General features: G+C 40.1%; 1 protein-coding gene and 2 pseudogenes across 2 annotated transcripts in view; all 3 read right to left on the bottom strand.

Moving 5' to 3' along the window:
- LOC145268437 (uncharacterized) overlaps window positions 1–18047 on the bottom strand; it is a 1138892-nt gene that overhangs the window by 1066581 nt on the left and 54264 nt on the right. The gene's annotated exons all lie outside the window — the stretch shown is intronic.
- On the bottom strand, window positions 3739–3903 carry LOC145268481 (U2 spliceosomal RNA; annotated as a pseudogene).
- Window positions 7305–7469, bottom strand: LOC145268535 (U2 spliceosomal RNA; annotated as a pseudogene).

Raw genomic sequence — 18047 nt, 5'->3', positions numbered from 1 at the left:
TACATGTCACACACACGATTCCCTTTATGATAATCAAACACACAACCATTTATATTAGAGACAATTATACGCACACGGAATCGTTCTTATGTTATATAGAAAACGTAAAATGTGCCCCTAAATGAAGAACTCTATATAACATATTCAAATGTAACGAAAGCTAAATTTGGTACTCCTCAAGGATAACTTCGATGATTGAATATATAACACATATTTCCATTCTATGGAAGTCAGGCGCGAACGAACACCCCATAATTTTATTATACCATATTTCTTCAAACTGAAACATAATTATCAAAGTATACTTATGCAGATAGTCTTTATTAAAGTTTGTGCCTATTTCCATTCTATGGGAGCCAGGTACAAATGCAAACCCCACAATTTTATTATACCATCCCTATTTAAGTTAAAACATAGTTATCAAAGTATTCTTATGTACATCTATATCAAAAACACTTGTAAACGTTTTTTTAAATTTTTTATTTCCATACTTTGTGAACCAGGCGCGTATGCAGACCCTACAATTTTAATGAATCATCATTATGCCAGATCAAACATACCCATTCCTGTGTCTCGATACATCTTCTATCATTATACGCGATCAGTTTTCTATAATAGTCAACCACACAGACATTCAGCTTTTTATAATATATATATATCATTATTTCGACATTTGAAAGGAGTGCTCACTTTTTAGTTACAACGTTATGGTAAATCAGTCACCCATTTTGTAAAAAATATAAATGCGGGAATACCAAAACCATAGAAAGTAAAAATGACATATGAGACTACCGCATTTGTAAGTCAGAAATGGGGGTTTGTTTTACTGTACACATAGATTCGAAAACGTTGTCACAAAACAAATATATAACAAATAAACGGTGTCAAAGGCAAGATAAGTTATGTTATATATTCGTTCTTCATTGAAGTTATCCTATAGGGGTACCAAATTGAGCTTTCGTTACATTTGAATATGTTATATAGAGTTCTTCATTTAGGGGCACATTTTATGTTTTCTATATAACATAAGAAAGATTCCGTGTGATTGTCTCTAATATAAATGGTTGTGTGTTTGATTATCATAAAGGGAATCGTGTGTGTGACATGTAATTTCTGAACCTACCTCTGTTTCTCGCTGTTGAACCATCTGGAAATTTCTCATCCTGGAGGGAGACTTGATACCTGTTTGACGAAGATTTATCACTCCAAGACGATGAAATGGTTTTATAGTTTTTATTTCACTTTCCCCAGAGGTCCTGCAGCAGGTGTAAAGTGAAATCTGCTTGTGTGGTTCTTCTTCACACACGTCAGCGTTCGTCTCCCCCCTCCCCAGTTAAGAGGGGGGAGACCACGGAAAACGTCCGTCTTCTTCAAAGCTCAAATCAAATCTCTCAGATCTAGCCAACCACGTCACACATACGTAATTTGGTCAGCTGACCTTTGGTTCTGGTAAACGTGTCTACCTCCACGTTTACTCACCTCTCTCTCTCTCTCTCTCCATCTCCCTCTCTCCTTCTCTATTCTCTTATAGAGACACAGAGAGAGAAAATAGAAAGTGTAAGAAAGCCAGAGAGGGGGGGAGAGATGCTCGTTAACAGTTATTTTCTATCCAACTGGATAAGTTTTTAGTGTTTATATTTAATGTAACCTGTTTATTCAGCTCGAAAAACATACAGTGTTTACCGATGTATTGGAAAATTCAAAATGGTAGCCGACTCTCTCTTTGAGGCGGTAAGTTTGGGAAAATGAGTTATAAATAAAGAACAAGACGAAATACTGTTAGAAACTCGCTCAATATATGTTACCGTGACATAGGTTGACATATATTCGGCGGGTTGATGTTAATTTTTTTGCTGAATAAAAGATTTAATATCTCAAAGTGTAGTATCTGTTCTGCTGACTTAAGGTAATTCGTACCAGTCAATGGAGGGGGAACTCTCTATACTGGGACAATTATTATTTTTGGTAACCAGAGTGCCCCCTTTTTGCCTACTTTTAGGGGAGCTGGTATTAACCCTCACATTAAAAAACGGCCTTGCGCCTAATTTGCTTCTGTGGGGAAGCAAATAAATGCAATAAGGTGTATTGAGATATTAACCTTATCCTCGAGTGGCTTCCGGGCCTTGATAAGTGGTGCCCCCTTTGTAAAAGAACAAGGCTGATAGCCATTAGTCGCGTGCTCTCGTGTAATGAATGAATGCGTGAATGTAGGATTGACATGAAATTCTTGAAGATGAACTAAAATGATCGAAAAATGGGCTGAAATGACTTAAATAAATAAAAATGGCCAAGAACACATTGCCTGAGAGTACTTCTTTTAAACTCCTCGGCCTAACGTTTACAGGGAATATGAACTGGAATAGATACATTGAGAGCATTGCCAAGGCTGCTGCAAGGAAGGTTGGCTCCCTCTACCGTGCTAGAAAACTACTTACGCCTGCCAGTATCCTATACCTCTATAAGGCAACCATTCGCCCATGTATGGAGTACTGTTGTCACATCTGGGCTGGTGCATCTGCTGCTTGTCTCTCGCTCCTGGACAGGGTTCAAAAGAGAGTCGCCAACCTGATAGGTCCTGAACTGTCATCTAGGCTTCAGCCTCTGTCCCATCAATGAGATGTTGCATCCCTCTGCCTGTTCTACAAATACTTTAATGGTGAATGCTATGACGAACTGCAAACACTTGTACCTCCCCGACGTAACTACCCCCGACAAACCCGACAAGCTACTAAGTCTCATCCCTTTACAGTAGAGATCCCTAGGTGCAAGAAAGCCTTTTACTCCAATAGTTTCTTCCCCAGAACTGCGGGTCTTTGGAACTCTCTTCCGGGATTCTGCTTTCCCAACTGCAATGATATGCAGAAGTTCAAGTGTAATGTTAACAAACATCTTTCTACTCTTCTCCCTTCATAATGACCCCGCTAATTAATTCCCTAATAGTAGCCCCCTGCTTCAAAGTGGCACTGTGCCTTGTTTGGGGTGAAAATTGAATAAAAAAAAAGAAAAAAAAAAGTAAATGACTTAGAATGACTTTAATGAATTTAACGATGAATTGAATGACCTTAAGAATGACTTGAATGCTTAAAAAATAACTGGAATCCTTCAAAAACAACTTGAATGGCTTTCAGACTGACTGTCATAAAGTGGGTGATCATTTTACATTAAATTAATACAGAAAAGTGATCCCCCACTTTATATCACAAAGTTACAAACATATGTACAGCATGTAGTAAGAACAGATGGTATTTATTTGCTCCCCCACCGAGCAAATTAGGCACAAGGCCAATTTTTAATGTGAGGAGTGAAGGGAGGGGGAAGGGAAAAAGGGGACCAGCTCCCGAGAGGTGGAAAATGGGAGCTGGTTAAAGGTCAGGCATGTGGGGCCGCCCCCACATCTGGTCTTTGCTAGTCATAGCTAGTCATAGCTTGCAGTAGCTGCCGGAACAGATGGTATTTATTTGCTCCCCCACCGAGCAAATTAGACACAAGGCCGATTTTTAATGTGAGGAGTGAAGGGAGGGGGAAGGGAAAAAGGGGACCAGCTCCCGAGAGGTGGGAAATGGAAGCTGGTTAAAGGTCAGGCATGTGGGGCCGCCCCCACATCTGGTCTTTGCTAGTCATAGCTAGTCATAGCTTGCAGTAGCTGCCGGAACAGATGGTATTTATTTGCTCCCCCACCGAGCAAATTAGACACAAGGCCGATTTTTAATGTGAGGAGTGAAGGGAGGGGGAAGGGAAAAAGGGGACCAGCTCCCGAGAGGTGGAAAATGGGAGCTGGTTAAAGGTCAGGCATGTGGGGCCGCCCCCACATCTGGTCTTTGCTAGTCATAGCTAGTCATAGCTTGCAGCATCTGCCGGAACAGATACTACACTTTGATCTTGGCCCGAAGGCCAAGAAAGGATATTTATTTGCTCCCCCACAGAGCAAATTAGGCACAAGGCCGATTTTTAATGTGAGGAGTGAAGGGGAAATGGGGACCAACTCCCCGGGGAGTAGGGGAGCTGGATAGTGACAATTGGTATGAAGGGTTGCCCCTACATTGACCAAGGTCTTATATGTGCGGTTGCCCCCACATATGGTCTTTGCTTGCAGTATCTACCGGAACAGATACTACACTTTGATGGTATTTATTTGCTCCCCCACTGAGCAAATTAGGCACAAGGCCGTTTTTAATGTGAGGTAAAAACCAGCTCCCCTAAAAGTAGGCAAAAAGGGGGCACTCTGGTTACCAAAAATAATAATTGTCCCAGTATAGAGGGTTTCCCCTCCATTGACTGGTACAAATTATCTTAAGTGCAGCATCTGCCGGAACAGATGGTATTTATTTGCTCCCCCACTGAGCAAATTAGGCACAAGGCCGTTTTTAATGTGAGGTAAAAACCAGCTCCCCAAAAAGGGGGCACTCTGGTTACCAAAAATAATAATTGTCCCAGTATAGAGGGTTTCCCCTCCATTGACTGGTACAAATTATCTTCAGTGTAGTATCTGCCGGAACAGATGGTATTTATTTGCTCCCCCACTGAGCAAATTAGGCACAAGGCCGTTTTTAATGTGAGGTAAAAACCAGCTCCCCTAAAAGGGGTCACTCTGGTTACCAAAAATAATAATTGTCCCAGTATAGAGGGTTTCCCCTCCATTGACTGGTACAAATTATCCTAAGTGCAGCATCTGCCGGAACAGATACTACACTTTGATCTTGTCCCGAAGATGTGTATCTGCCGGAACAGATGGTATTTATTTGCTCCCCCACCGAGCAAATTAGGCACAAGGCCAATTTTTAATGTGAGGAGTGAAGGGAGGGGAAGGGAAAAAGGGGACCAGCTCCCGAGAGGTGGGAAATGGGAGCTGGTTAATGGTCAGGCATGTGGGGTTGCCCCCACATCTGGTCTTTGCTAGTCATAGCTAGTCATAGCTAGTCATAGCTTGCAGTATCTGCCGGAACAGATGGTATTTATTTGCTCCCCCACTGAGCAAATTAGGCACAAGGCCGTTTTTAATGTGAGGTAAAAACCAGCTCCCCTAAAAGTAGGCAAAAAGGGGGCACTCTGGTTACCAAAAATAATAATTGTCCCAGTATAGAGGGTTTCCCCTCCATTGACTGGTACAAATTATCTTAAGTGCAGCATCTGCCGGAACAGATACTACACTTTGATGGTATTTATTTGCTCCCCACTGAGCAAATTAGGCACAAGGCCGTTTTTAATGTGAGGTAAAAACCAGCTTCCCTAAAAGTAGGCAAAAAGGGGGCACTCTGGTTACCAAAAATAATAATTGTCCCAGTATAGAGGGTTTCCCCTCCATTGACTGGTACAAATTATCTTAAGTGCAGCATCTGCCGGAACAGATGGTATTTATTTGCTCCCCCACTGAGCAAATTAGGCACAAGGCCGTTTTTAATGTGAGGTAAAAACCAGCTCCCCTAAAAGGGGTCACTCTGGTTACCAAAAATAATAATTGTCCCAGTATAGAGGGTTTCCCCTCCATTGACTGGTACAAATCATCTTAAGTGCAGTATCTGCCGGAACAGATACTACACTTTGATCTTGTTTATATATTTTATTGAGAAAGAAAAAATTGAACATAAAAAACGAACAAAAAATTCAATTCAACAAAATTAGGCACAAGGCCCTACAAGAAATTGGGAGGGGGAGGGTACAGGGTCTTTTTGACTATGTAACAGATGAGACTTTGAAGTCTTACTCTTGACTGGCAACATTTACCAAAATACCTCAATCACTCTGTGGATCCTAATCTAACTAATAACCCCAGCGTTCAATGTAAAATTTAACTATTTACAATTTGTATATTCATTTCTGTATGTTGTGTGTGCATTTTTTTTTTTTTTTTTTTTTTTTTTTGTGTGTGTGTATGTGTGAGAAAATAAAGTTCGATTTCATTAGAAAGAGTTCTTGAATTAATTGGCGTAAAATGTTCGTGGAGTGGGGAAAAACTAATGAAAGTGTTCATTTCAAAAATAAAGAAAAAACTACTAATGTGTTGTTAGTAAGACCCCCCTGTACTATTCTATGTGGCTAGATCCCCCACTGTTTTCCGGGGAACCGAAAACAAGCAGAGCATCCCTAATGGGGTTTGGGGAAGTCGCCTTAATGGAGGTGGGAGAAAATAAAGCAACGGATGGAGGGGGTAGGAAGGTGACCTCTGAGTAGGGGGATGACCGGGGGCATCAGAAAATAAAGATGAGGAGCAGGGGGGTTGGGCAGACTCAGAGGTTCTCTAATACCAAAAAATAAAATCAGGAACAGGATCTCATTTGTACCACCAGTCAAGAGTTACTTTACTGAACTTATAATGCTAACCTAGGCGGGATGGGTTCCGTAGGACCCAGCACCGCCCATGCCATGCCTAAGGAGGGAACACGTATTGAAACTTGGCTCCTCGACGGATGCACAAACTAGTGCTGTGCACCCACCTCTTGTCAAATTCCACTCTAGGCAACCTCTTCCAATCGCATCTGATCTTTACTTTAAGCAAATGTTTAAAGTAAACGATCAGATCCCGATCAGGAACAGATGTCCCTTCGTGGACCAGCTTGGCCCGAAGGCCAAGAAAGGATATTTATTTGCTCCCCCACAGAGCAAATTAGGCACAAGGCCGATTTTTAATGTGAGGAGTGAAGGGGAAATGGGGACCAACTCCCCGGGGAGTAGGGGAGCTGGATAGTGACAATTGGTATGAAGGGTTGCCCCTACATTGACCAAGGTCTTATATGTGCGGTTGCCCCCACATATGGTCTTTGCTTGCAGTATCTGCCGGAACAGATGGTGTTTATTTGCTCCCCCACTGAGCAAATTAGGCACAAGGCCGTTTTTAATGTGAGGTAAAAACCAGCTCCCCTAAAAGTAGGCAAAAAGGGGGCACTCTGGTTACCAAAAATAATAATTGTCCCAGTATAGAGGGTTTTTATTTAAATGCTGCCCACATCAGCATTATGTGGCACAAGGCCGGAAAGTGGGAACCCCGCAGGCTCCCCTAAAGGAGGGGCACTCCTGCAATTTTAAAAATTGCCTGAGTAACCCCGTCGGCATTCCCCGGTCGGGGCGCCTCAGGCAGCAAGCAATAAACTTGCCCCACCGGAAAGCCCGGTGGCAAGGCCTGGGAGGGTGGACCTCCTAGGTATTACCCAGGCGGTTCCCAGTATAGAGGGTTTCCCCTCCATTGACTGGTACAAATTATCTTAAGTGCAGCATCTGCCGGAACAGATGGTATTTATTTGCTCCCCCACCGAGCAAATTAGGCACAAGGCCGATTTTTAATGTGAGGAGTGAAGGGAGGGGGAAGGGAAAAAGGGGACCAGCTCCCGAGAGGTGGGAAATGGGAGCTGGTTAAAGGTCAGGCATGTGGGGTTGCCCCCACATCTGGTCTTTGCTAGTCATAGCCAGTCATAGCTTGCAGCATCTGCCGGAACAGATACTACACTTTGATCCTGGCCAAAAGGCCAAGAAAAGCTTAAAAAGCTAAGAACAGCATCTATTAACAACAGACCTTTGATCTTAACCAAAAAGGCCAAGCACAAAAGTGTTACGGACAGACCGACCGACCGACTTATAGAGTCTCTTGCACGCAACTAAAAAGACGACGATTTCTCAAAATAGGAATACGGGGAGGGGGGGGAAGAAACACGACGATAAAAAAAAGGGAACCATAGAAGTCAAAGATGAAGAAGAGGAAGAAAAAACGATGGTGAAGAAGAAAAAGAAAAATAAAGAAAAAAAAAGAAGAAAAAAATGGCTTCCTTTAAAAGCCATCAAATCCCGCAGCATCCTCTTCTCCCATCTTTTTTTTTTTTTTTTTTTTTTTTTTTTAATTCCAGGAATCTTAAGGTGCCGTCGGCTACGAAAGAGGCACTGGTCCTTTTTTTTTTTTTTTTTTTTTTAAACTTGCTACTTCGATACCGGACATACAACATAATTCCCCCCCCCCTCCACATCCTCCATCATCTCCATCTTCCCATCCCTCGCCTCGCAACGGAAAACGGTGGGGTCGGGTCGAACAGCAATTTACAAGCCAGCTAGCAATACTTGGATTTTTAGTCTACTAACACGGCCACCGAGATATAGCCGTACTACTATCATCCAAGGTTTCCTTAACAATTGGGCACTGCCAAAAATCACCACAGAATTACGCCCCCCCCCCGAAATATAACACGATATAAATTTATTATAAATTAATATTATCAATATAACTTTTGTACCATTTAAAAGAAAGAAGGACAAATAAACTAGTCATCTATCTATCTATCTATCTATCTATCTATCTATATATATATATATATATATATATATATATATATATATATATACTTCGGAATAGTTTTTATTTAACAATCAGTGGTTATGTAAACGTGATATTGTAGGTTTACAAAATATTACTGGCAGTAATATTCTATAAGTTATCCCATCTAAATCAAAAATTGCTCGATATGCAAGATAGAGCTAATAAATTAAATTGTAATTCAATGAATTTCAAAAAACTCTCATTGAAATGAAATGAAGTGGTTGAGTTTCATAGCAAAGAATTTTTATTATTCTAAGCAAGACAAAGAATGTTTTAGAAAATTAATCTCCTTAACCTATAGGGTTTCGATGTCTACCATCTCATCAGAGGAGAGAAAATATTAGCAAATAGTTATTAGCATCTCCTCTGATGAGATGGTAGACATCGAAACCCTATAGGTTAAGGAGATTAATTTTCTAAAACATTCTTTGTCTTGCTTAGAATAATAAAAATTCTTTGATATGAAACTCAACCACTTCATTTCATTTCAATGAGAGTTTTTTGAAATTCATTGAATTACAATTTTATATATATATATATATATATAGTAGCAAAAGTACCCGTCGTTGACTGGGTTCAAAAACAGCCGACAGAAAATGGACTCTGATTTATGAAAGTATGATAGGTTATGAAAAGGAAGGGTTGTAAAGAGATAGCTTCGAATTTGGGGGTATCAAAACCAAAGCAAAATATGATGAAAGTAAAAATAAAATAGATAAACCCCATAATTTATTATACTATATCTGTTCACACTGAAACACTTATCACAATATTCTGTGGATCTATATTAAAAAACCTTGTTAAACTTTGTGACATATTTCCATTCTATGGAGGTCAGGCGCGAACGAACACCCTATAATTTTATTATACCATATTTCTTCAAACTGAAACATAATTATCAAAGTATACTTACGCAGATAGATATGAAAAGTCTTTATTAAAGTTTGTGTCTATTTCCATTCTATGGACGCCAGGCACGAACGCAGACCCCACAATTTTATTATACCATCCTTATTTAAGTTAAAACATACTTATAACAGTATTATTATGTAAATCTATATCAAAAACACTTGTAAACGTTTTTTTTTTTATTAATTTTTTAATTCCATACTTTGTGGAGCAGGTGCGAACGCAGACCCCACAATTTTAATGAACCACCGTTCTGCCAGATCCAACATAGCCATTCCTGTGTCTCGATACATCTTCTATCATTATATGTGATCAGTTTTTTTTAAATAGTCAACCATATAGGAGCCTATTCGTGACAAGACAAACACACACACACACAGACGTTCAGCTTTATATTATAGATTTTAAAAAACTCTTAATATTGCAATATTTTAAGTTATAAATTTATTATATTTTTTACTAGAATATCTTGTCCTTTTCTTTTCCAGTTTTAACAACTAGTCCTTTACTTTTCCATGTTTAAGCTTAACCATATAACTTTTCATGCTCGCATTTTTCTATTGTAATAACATTATATAATCAATTCTTAATGCTGCAATATTTTAAGTTATAAATTTATTATATTTTTTACTAGAATATCTTGTCCTTTTCTTTTCCAGTTTTAACAACTAGTCCTTTACTTTTCCATGTTTAAGCTTAACCATATAACTTTTCATGCTCGCATTTTTCTATTGTAATAACATTATATAATCAATTCTTAATGCTGCAATATTTTAAGTTATAAATTTATTATATTTTTTTATTAGAATATCTTGTCCTTTTCTTTTCCAGTTTTAACAACTAGTCCTTTACTTTTCCATGTTTAAGCTTAACCATATTACTTTTAATGCTCGCATTTTTCTATTGTAATCCATGAATGTTCAAGGTTTCCGATAAATTCACTTGTTTTTTGTTTAATTCCAGTCTTATTTTTTTGCCCCCATAAACATATATGTAATAACAATGTACGGCACTCTTCTGCTTTCAATAAAATACCCCCAACATTCTTCCCTTAATGCTTTCGTTCTGTCTGTTTAACTTGTTACTTCTGGAGCTGTGAATTGGTAGCAACAGTAGTCGCTGAAGCGACGTGGTTGCTATGGAAACCAGTCATAAACACATCAAAGGCTGTAAATGACAAAGTTCTCTCTGATTCTCTCTCCTCTGATCTCGAGCGCGTGGTTCAGTGGGGGAAGATGTGGCTGATTACCTTCAATGCATCCAAAACCAAACTCCTATCCTTACATCATAAACGCTCTGATCCCCATCTGGCATCAATTGTGATGGATGGCTCTCGTCTGGGTGAGGCCCCGTGTTTTGACAGGCTTCTGGGTTTGACCTTTACTCCTGATCTGAAATGGAACACGTACATCAAGTCTGTTGCCAAGGTCGCTGGAAAAATGGTGGGATCCTTCTACCGCTCCAGAAGATATCTCAATACTGATGCAATTCTCTATCTATATAAAAGCCAAGTACGTCCAAGGATGGGATATTGTTGCCATATCTGGGCAGGAGCTGCTAAAAACAGCCTATCCTGCCTTGACATAGTACAAAATAGACTTCGTGGCTTAGTGGGGGATGCTCTTTTCTCTACCCTGCAACCTCTCTCCCTCAGAAGAGACGTTGCGAGCCTATCCTTGTTTTATCGTTATTTCCATGGCAGGTGCTCGTCTGAACTCCAATCTCTGGTCCCTCCTTGCCAATCTTTCATGAAAAACACCCGTCTAGCTGAATCCACTGTGAAAAATTTCCCCCACTCTATATCTGTGCCTAAATCCAAACGCGGATTCCATGTACAAAGCTTCTTTCTTAGAACTGCACGCCTGTGGAACTCTGTTCCGTCTGCCTGCTTCCCACCGGACTACAACTTGGATGTGTTCAAGTCCAATGTTAACAAATTCCTAATGAACCGCCCCCTTAAGTAAACACTTCATCAAATCTACAGACTAACGTAATGTACTTGCAATAACCCTTATCCCTGAGTGGCTTCCGGGCCTTGATAAGTGGTGATCACTGTGTAAAAAAAAAAAATTAAAAAAAAAAAAAAAAATGTCGCTCACCTCCTTACGTTTTTTTTTACGATTTTGAACACGGTTTTTTGTTGTTGTTGTTTTTTTTTGTTTTTTTTTTCACAATATAGCGAAGGTGATCTATAAACTGTGATAATTGTTTGAAATTTGTTCGAATAATGAGTGAGCGGTGAAACTTGAAAGCAGTTCTAAATGACTTAAAAAGCTACTTAACCATATATTCAAACACTATCACGTTTGAATGATAGACTCGTTATTTTATAAATGAAAAAAAAGTATTTGAGTGCCATCAGCTAGAATCGAAACCTAAACTGTAGCTTTCAAAGCTGGTGACGTTACCACTGTACAAAATAAGCCGCGTATGGGCGGATTTAAATTAAAAGTTACAAATAAACTAGATGAATGGGTAAAATGTATAATGACATTTTTTTCAATTTTGACACCTTTTTGAACCCTTAAAGATAATTTTAACGGACATTTTTTTTTTTTTTTTTTTACAAAGGCATCACCACATTATCAAGGCCCAGAGGCCACTCAAGGATAAGGGTTAAAGAGTGTACAGTAGAAATTGGTCAATATAGTAATCATTAGTAATGAAAATTTGGTAAATTTAATAACTTATATGGAACGGCTCATCAAGAACTTATTTACTTTAGACTTGAACGCAACCATATTGTAGTCAGCCAGAAAGCAGGAAAACGGAAGACAATTCCACAGGCGTGCAGTTCTAAGAAAGAAGCTTTGTTCATGGAATCTACGTTTAGGTTTAGGCACAGATAAAGAGTGGGGGAAATTATTGATAGTGTTTACAGCTAGACGAGTGTTTCTTGTGAAAGTTTGGCGAGGGGGGACCATAGATTGAAGCTCAGTTGAACACTTTCCATGAAAATAACGATACATCAGAGACAAACTCGCAACATCTCTTCTGTGAGATAGAGGTTGCAAGGAGGAGAAAAGGACATCTCCTACGAGGCTACGAAGTCTATTTTGAACTCTATCAAGGCAGGACAAGTCCTTTCTAGCAGCTCCTGCCCAGATGTGGCAACAGTATTCCATCCTTGGACGTACCTGGCTCTTATATAGATAGAGAATAGCATCAGCAGTGAGATATCTACTGGATCGATAGAAAGATCCCACCATTTTTCCAGCGGCCTTGGCAACAGATTTGATATACGTGTTCCATTTAAGATCAGGAGTAAAGGTCAAGCCCAGAAGCTTGTCAAAACTTGAGGCCTCCTGCAGACGAGAGCCATTCATTTCAATTGATGACAAATGTGAATTAGAATGTTGATGGTGTAAAGAGAGAAGCTTGGTTTTAGATGCATTAAAAGTAACCAGCCACTCCTTTCCCCATTGTACTACGTGCTCAAGATCAGAGGAGAGAGAATTGGAGAGAACTTGGTCGTTTACTGTCTTAGATGTGGTACCATAAATGGTAGTGTCGTCAGCATAAATGTCTACAAATGATGTAAGGATGTGATTTGGAAGATCATTAATGTAGATCAGGAAAAGAGTTGGGCCCAGGATGGATCCCTGAGGGACACCGGCATTAATACTGTGAGCTTCTGATTTTTGCCCCTCAACTACTACTCTTATGAACCTATCAGAAAGAAATGATTTAATAATTGAGAAGACTTTTCCAGCTATACCATAGCTAGCGATCTTATGAAGTAAACCTTTATGCCATAAAAGAACCGTCTATAAAAAATCGAATCATTTGAAGCCCATAGCGCCGTTCTTCGACTTTTAGTTTGTTTTATATTCAATTTTCACCCCCCCCCAAAAAAAAAGGCACAGTGCCACTTTGAAGCAGGGGCTACTATCGGGACATAAGTTGCAAGGGTATTATGAAGGAAGACGAGTAGCAAGATATTTGTTCATATTACACTTGAACTTCTGCATGTCAGTACAATTGAGGAAACAGAATTCCGGAAAGGAGTTCCCTAGTCTAGTAGTTCTTGGGAAGAAACTACTGGAGCAGAAGGCTACTTTCTCCCACTCTTTATCTGTGCCTAAACCTAAACGTAGATTCCATGAACAAAGCTTCTTTCTTAGAACTGCACGCCTGTGGAATTGTCTTCCGTTTTCCTGCTTTCCGGCTGACTACAATATGGTTGTGTTCAAGTCTAACGTAAATAAGTTCTTGATGAGCCGTTCCATATAAGTTATCAACTTTACCAAATTTTCATTACTAATGATTACTATAATGTCCAATTTCTACTGTACACTCTTTAACCCTTATCCTTGAGTGGCCTCTTGGCCTTGATAATGTGGTGATGCCTATGTAAAAAAAAAAAAAAAATGTTATTTATGTTTATTCCAGCATTTAACGAATACGAAGCTAAGCTTGTTATGAGTTTCGCTGAACTTTTTAGCAATCCACGTAAACTCGCAGAAATCACCGAATATTCACGTACGTAAACACTATCAATAATTTCCCCCACTCTTTATCTGTGCCTAAACCTAAACGTAGATTCCATGAACAAAGCTTCTTTCTTAGAACTGCACGCCTGTGGAATTGTCTTCCGTTTTCCTGCTTTCCGGCTGACTACAATATGGTTGTCTTCAAGTCTAACGTAAACAAGTTCTTGATGAGCCGTTCCATATAAGTTAACAAATCTACCGAATCTCCATTACTGTAGCATTCGAAGCTGGTGACGTTACCACTGTACCAACGTAACAAGCATGTGAACTGATTACGACCCATTTTGACCCCTTGAGAAATATTTTAACTGGCTAAAGACCCATAGAGACAAGACGCTCTATAACAGACACAACAAGAAAACAAATGAACACATAACTAAAGAAATGGGAGAAACACTAGACGATGACCTCCGATCCGTAGTAGAATGGGGACAAAAATGGATGGTCACATTAAATGCCGCCAAGACTAAACTTGTTTCCTTCAATAACTACAAGAAACCTTCTCTACCACCAATAGCAATGGCCAAAGAGTCTTTATCTGAAAGCACATTTAAATCCGTTTTGGGCGAAAGTTTCGCTGCCAAGAGGTACGTATTCGTCACAGAACGAAGATGTCATATTCTAAAAATCATGTAAGTTTGGCTAGCCACTTTTCTATTTAGCTAGTAAACGGAAATATTTAGTTGTCGAAGGCGAACTAAACATAAGTTTGTCCGTAGAGCCCTGTCAAAGTTAAAAAGATTTGACGTTTGCAGTGTCTAGCAAACTATTCAGCCAATTCTTGATCTAAACATTTAAAATTTTACATAAAGGTTATGCGAACAAGTTTTTTTTAATCCGCTTTGGGCGAAAGTTTCGCTGCCAAGAGGTAAGGTTTAAATAGTTGACATTTGCAGACTCTACCAAACTCCTCCGCCAAGTTTGTGTCTAAACGCTTGAAATTTTAGATGTAGGTTACCTGGAAAACTACTAACACCCGAAAGTATCCTGTACCTCTATAAGGCCACCATTCGCCCATGTATGGAGTATTGCTGCCACATCTGGGCTGGTGCATCTGCTACTAGTCTCTCGCTCCTTGACAAGGTTCAAAAGAGAGTCGCAAACCTGATAGGCCCTGAACTGGCATCTAAGCTTCAGCCTCTGTCCCATCGACGAAATGTTGCATCCCTCTGCCTGTTCTACAAGTATTTTAGTGGTGAATGCTCTGATGAACTGCAATCACTTGTGCCCCCCACGACGCGAGCACCCTCGACAAACCCGACAGGCTACTAGATCCCACCCCCACACTGTAGAGGTCCCTAGATGTAAAAGATCTTTTTACTCCAATAGTTTCTTCCCCAGAACCGCAAGACTCTGGAATTCCATTCCAGGTCCCTGCTTCCCCAACAGTACTGACGTGCAGAAGTTCAAGTGTAACGTGAACCGACACCTTGCTGCCCAAATCCCTACATAGTACCCCAGTAGTTGTTGCCCCTGATAGTAGCCCCCTACACCAAAGTGGCAATTTGCCTTGTTTGGGGTGAAAATGTAATAAAAAAAAATAAATAACATGGCTCCAACATTTTAATTCGATTTGAGCCCAAAACAATAAATTTTAAGGGAGCAAAATTGGGTACGGCTCAATCACGTTTACACACAGGTCACCGAAGTTAAGCACCAATAGCAATGGCCAAAGATTAATTACCTGAAAGAAAATCTTTTAAACTCCTCGGCCTAACGTTCACAGGAAACATGAGTTGGAACAATTACATTGAGAGCATTGCCAGGACCGCTGCAAAAAAGGCAGGCTTTCTATAAAGTGCTAGAAAGCACCTTATACTTCCATAAGGCCACCATTCGCCCATGTATGGAGTATTGTTGTCATATTTGGCCTGGTGCATCTGCTACTAGTCTCTCGCTCCTCGACAAGGTTCAAAAGAGATTCGCCAACCTGATAGGTCCTGAACTGTCATCTAAGCTTCAGCCTCTGTCCCATCGACGAAATGCACCAGCACAAATATATTAATTCATTCGTTGAATTGGATTACTTATGGGAAACATCATCAAGAATTTGTTTACGTTGGACTTGAAGACGACCTTATTGTAAGCTTGAAAGTAGGCAAACGGAAGACAGTTCTAAAAAAGAGATTTTTATCAGTATGCCGTGTATTTAAGAATTCAGGTAATAAGTCGTCTCCCGTTCAGTACAGAACAATAAGTCTCCTGTGTGTCATGAGTAAGTTGCTGGAATCCATATTAAATAGAGAAATAGTCAACCACCTCAGCAGAAATAACCTTTGTGACATGCAATAAAGTTTCCATTCTGCTAGATCTACAGCAGATGTGCTAACGGTTATATCTCATAGGATTAGTGAATCTCTCAACAAAGGCTTCCTTTCTAGATCAACTTCTCTCGACATATCAAAGGCCTTCGATAAGGTATGGCATAAGGGCCTACTTCACAAAATTTCCAGCTACTGTATAACTGGAAATATTTTCTCAATCATTAAATCATTTTTATCTGATAGGTTCATAAGAGTAGTGGTCGCTGGGCAAAAATCAGAAGTCTGCAATATTAATGCTGGAGTCCCTCAGGGGTCCATCCTGGGCCCAACTCTCTTCCTGATCCACATCAATGATCTCCCAAAACACATACGTAAATCATTCGTTGACGTCTATGCTGATGACACGACCATCTATGGTAACACATCAAAGGCCGTAAATGACCCAAGAATATATTGATAGGGATGGTTCCCTGGACTGGCTCAAAAGAGGATCCCTCCATTACGACCAAGAGAGGTTGACTTCACTGGAAGATATGTAAGAAACTCAACATTCAGTGTAGTAAAAACTCCTGGGAACATATACCCGAATGAACAGTTGGGAATGACAACTACACTATTCACTATGACTACATAATCCCTACTGCTACATATCTAGAAAACGCAGCTGTTAAACCAGATATAGTGATTTGGGAACATGAGTCGGAGCAGATACATTAAGAGCATTTCCAAGGCTGCTACGAGGAAGGTGGGGGGGGCGTGATTATTTGCTTCCCCACGAGAGCAAATTAGGCAATGACGCCATTTTATGTGGACAGGGGTGGGAGGGGGAAAGGGAGCCAGCTCCCGAGAGGTGGGAAATGGGAACTGGATAGTGAGAGCCTCTAGGTATATAGGGTTGCCTCTATACATGGACCAGAAATTCCCTGCCACAAGTCCAATGTAAACAAATTCTTGATGAACCGTCCCCCCCCCTAAGTAACCCAATTTACAAAATTCCAACTACTTGTGTTTACTGCGCTATAATCACATTGACTAATGTATACCAATTAAACCTTATCCTCGAGTGGCTTCTTGGTCTTGATAAGTGGTGATTCCTGTGTAAAAAAAAAAAAAAAAAAAAAGTGTGGAATTTGATCCGGTGAAATCAGGAGTTTTTTTTTTGTTTTTTTTACATAGGCATAACCACTTATCAAGGCCCAGAGACTACTCGAGGATAGGGGTTAAGAGTGTACAGTAGTCAGTTGGACAATACAGTAATCGTTAGTAATGGAAGTTCGGTAAATTTGTTAACTTAAGCGGAACGGCTCATCAAGAACTTGTTCACGTTGGACTTGAAGACAACCATATTGTAGTCAGCCGGAAAGCAGGAAAACGGAAGACAATTCCACAGGCGTGCAGTTCTAAGAAAGAAGCTTTGTTCATGGAATCTACGTTTAGGTTTAGGCACAGATAAAGAGTGGGGAAAATTATTGATAGTGTTTACAGCTAGACGAGTGTTTCTTGTGAAAGTTTGGCGAGGGGGGGACCATAGATTGAAGCTCAGTCGAACACTTTCCATGAAAATAACGATACATCAGAGACAAACTCGCAACATCTCTTCTGTGAGATAGAGGTTGCAGCGAAGAGAAAAGGACATCTCCTACGTGGCTACGAAGTCTATTTTAACTCTATTAAGGCAGGACAAGTCCTTTCTAGCAGCTCCTGCCCAGATGTGGCAACAGTATTCCATCCTTGGACGTACCTGGCTCTTGTAGGAGGATAAAATATTTAGAGAGAAAAATAGACTCCTTCCTCTAAAGATGCTGCGATTGTGATCGAGTTACTCCTAGGATGTAATGTAGTATTTTATCATCACGACTAATCAACTTACCTCCAGCCCCTGTCCCATCGCCACAGTGTTGCATTACTGTCCCTGTTTTACAAATATCTAAATGGGATGTGTTCCGATGAGCTCGTTTGCCTTGTGCGCCCTTGACAAGCCCGCTTAGCCACAATTGTTGTCCCTAAATGCCAGGATGCTTTCTATTCACATAGTTTCTACCCCCGAACATCTAGATTTGGAATTCCCTTCCTGCTGCCTGTTTC

Source organism: Euprymna scolopes, chromosome 43 (genome assembly GCF_053919585.1).
Source record: "Euprymna scolopes isolate OS-2025 chromosome 43, ASM5391958v1, whole genome shotgun sequence".
NCBI classification, from domain to species: Eukaryota; Metazoa; Mollusca; class Cephalopoda; order Sepiida; family Sepiolidae; genus Euprymna; species Euprymna scolopes.
Note: the sequence above shows the minus strand (reverse complement) of the source record. Positions and strands in the feature narration are given on the sequence as shown.